Source organism: Schistocerca cancellata, chromosome 2, assembly GCF_023864275.1.
Source record: "Schistocerca cancellata isolate TAMUIC-IGC-003103 chromosome 2, iqSchCanc2.1, whole genome shotgun sequence".
NCBI classification, from domain to species: Eukaryota; Metazoa; Arthropoda; class Insecta; order Orthoptera; family Acrididae; genus Schistocerca; species Schistocerca cancellata.
In genome coordinates this window covers 441,044,347-441,047,608 of record NC_064627.1, presented here as the reverse complement: position 1 = coordinate 441,047,608, position 3,262 = coordinate 441,044,347, and the positions used below count along the sequence as shown (strand labels likewise).

General features: G+C 47.7%; 1 non-coding gene across 1 annotated transcript; it reads right to left on the bottom strand.

Annotated features, from left to right (window-relative positions):
* Positions 1-400: 400 nt before the first annotated feature.
* Positions 401-474, bottom strand: Trnat-ugu (transfer RNA threonine (anticodon UGU)). Its single transcript has one exon. It is a non-coding gene; the product is annotated as a tRNA-Thr (tRNA).
* Positions 475-3,262: the final 2,788 nt, after the last annotated feature.

Here is a 3,262-nt window from a genome sequence, read left to right as displayed (position 1 = left end):
GTACCTCCGTAGCAATATCTTCTTCCTCGCCAGAGATGTTTAAGAATTAGTATCTATTGCGAAGCCTTTGCAAAAAACGTGAGAAATTGTTGAGAATGTCAAATGCAAGCTGGTTGACATGAGAGATGATATTGGGCAGAGAATAGTGAATACGTTTGACGTTGTTTTTGTACGGAATCCAGGCACCTCGACTTTTGCTACAGTGGGGCAGAAGACAGAGGCAAATGGTCCTGGCCTTAGAACATTTTCAATATCCCGTGCCTACAGTGCACAGCTCTCTCTCTCTCTCTCTCTCTCTCTCTCTCTCTATATATATATATATATATATATTAGAAATACATTAATACCGTCATATGTGCACGGACGATGGTATAGGTCAACGGGGACAGGTGAAAATGTGTGCCCCGACCGGGACTCGAACCCGGGATCTCCTGCTTACATGGCAGACGCTCTGTCCATCTGAGCCACCGAGGGTACAGATGATAATATGACTGCAGGGACTATCTTGCGCACGCCTCCCGCAAGACTCACATTCTCACCTTGTATGTCCACACACTACATTCGTAGTGTCCCATCCCAACACACTCATTACTCGTGGAAGACATTCTTCCAAGTCCCGTAAGAGTTCGGAGAATATGAGTGCATCTGTACAGAAAAAGAAGTTCATGGCCGGTATCGCCAGAACTATATACTTATATGGATATGGTGTCATGTCCTAAAGAACAGACACCATATCCATAAAAGCTCTCTGTCTTTTTCTCTCTCCCGAAGTGGCGCTTCTTAGCGGCTATTTTCGCGATGTGAGATTTAAAGCAGTCGGAGACGCCATCTTTTCCTCTCGTGATGCGCAGTGTAAAGGAAGTAGCTAGCAGTATGGGCCCCCTCCAGCGGTTGTGGTGATATCTGTTTTCCTCCTTGAACAGCTGAGACGAGAAGTTGTGTGGGTACACAGATGTCACATGTTCCAAGAAACCGTCTTGTGTATGAGACTGGAGGTAAATACTATTTAGTAACCTCGGGAAGTGGAAGTGTTTTGAAGTTGTTTCCTCAGTTGTCCGGTTGCATAGAAACTCACTCACGAGTTGTGGAAGGACCAGATGGTGTTGGTCGCGTTCCACCAACTGTAGTGTAGTGTGTGCTTCCTGCTGCAAGTACCTGAAATAATTTATACTGATGTAATATATGGGGCCGGCCGGTGTGGCGGAGCGGTTCTAGGCACGTCAGTGTGGAACCGCGCGACCGCTACGGTCGCAGGTTCGAATCCTGTTTCGGGCATGGATGTGTGTGATGTCCTTAGGTTAGTTAGGTTTAAGTAGTTCTAAGTTCTAGGGGACCGATGACCTCTGCTGTTAAGTCCCATAGTGCTCAGAGCCATTGGAACCAACCACTTTCTAATATATGGGCATGGTTTACAGAACCTCCGCTTGACAAGTGATACGCAGTAGGGGATGAACAAAAATGATTAGCCACTTAGAACTTTGTTCGATTAAAAAGGAACATGGTATATGTGGTGTCACCGCCAGACACCACACTTGCTAGGTGGTAGCCTTTAAATCGGCCGCGGTCCGCTAGTATAAGTCGGACCCGCGTGTCGCCACTGTCAGTGATAGCAGACCGAGCGCCGCCACACGGCAGGTCTAGAGACACTTCCTAGCACTCGCCCCAGTTGTACAGCCGACTTTGCTAGAGATGGTTCACTGACAAATTACGCTCTCATTTGCCGAGACGATAGTTAGCATAGCCTTCAGCTATGTCATTTGCTACGACCTAGCAAGGCGCCATTATCATTTGCTATTTATCTTGTGATGCATGTACCGTCAGACCAATGTTCACCAATTATGGATTAAAGTTAAGAATTCCATCAGCTATGTACTTTATTTGCCAGTCTCAAACCCTTTAACTGTTCCAGACCTCACGCCAGCCTGCGTGAGGTTAAACGCGTGTCTTTCAGCTTCCTCAGAGTGGCTTGGTTGTCTTGACAAGTCACAACAGTTTGGCGACTAGAATTTTGCGTTCGTATTGATTTTCCTGATTTACTTGTGTCATGGCTTCGCCACAATCTCCAGATGTACTGTCCGAATTTTATCGCTTGCAGAATCAGCAGACGCAGGCCTTATTGGATGCCCTTGGACAGCTCTTCCAGGGTCAACGTGCACTGCAAAACGATGCGGCAGCCGCCGCTCCACCGCTCACGCAGCCACAACACGCAGTTGCACCATCTTTTCGTCCTTTTGATGCGGCACTGGAAAGCTGGATGGAGTGGTCACGCTAATTTGGATTTCATCTCACCGCAAATTCAAGGTAACGAGCAGCAGCCTTTCTTATCATCGTGCGTCAGCGTGTCCACGTACCGTGTGTTAGTCAAATTATTTCCCCGATGCGACATAGCAACTCTGTCCTACGAAGAAATTTTGTCTGCATTAGATGCATATTTCAAAGAATCAGTCAATGTAGTTGCGAAAAGGTATACCTTCTTTCGTACAAAACGTACAGCCGGTCAGACTAATCGGGAGTGGGTTGCAACCTTGCAAGGCCTTACTAGGGATTGTGCTTTTGAGTGTGAATGTGGATTCCCTTATTCACATACTATGGTGCGTGATGCAATAGCACAGAACGTTTCTGATGTTCGTATACGAGAACAGATTTTGAAACTAGTCAATCCCTCCCTTCAACAGGTGATGGACATATTGGATCGGCAGGACACACTTGACTTTGCTCAGGAAGCATTTGAAACTTCGCCACCTGTGTGTCACGTTAACTGGCCCGCCGGGCGAGCTGCATGGAACAGTAAACAGTCCTCGCGCCCGGGCGCGCCAAAGCCGTCTGGCTCTCAGCCACGTGTCCTGCGCCAGCATGCAAATGCAGTGAAATGATGCCCGCGGTGTGCTACTAGACATTCGCGTGAGAATTGCCCATCACGCCAGGCTATTTGCTTTTTCTGTAATAAAAAAGGACATGTTCAAAGTGTTTGCCAGAAAAAGCTCAGATCGGATACTCACAACCATCCCAGGCCCTTTGCTTCGCGCCGGAATCGACCCAAGAATGCTCGGGCTCGTGAACCTTCGCCCATGGAAATTCATGTAGTTCATTCCACTCCGCCCAGTGCCACTCTCTCTAAAAGTGACTGTGTTCGTCCCACAAATAGTGTGCATCGACATCGCCGGAAATCCCGTCAAATCGCAAGTGAATCTGTACCAGTGTCAGTTCACGTTGCACGAGACAGTCGCTCTTGTCGTCAGCAGGACAATAAACTCTTTGTTGA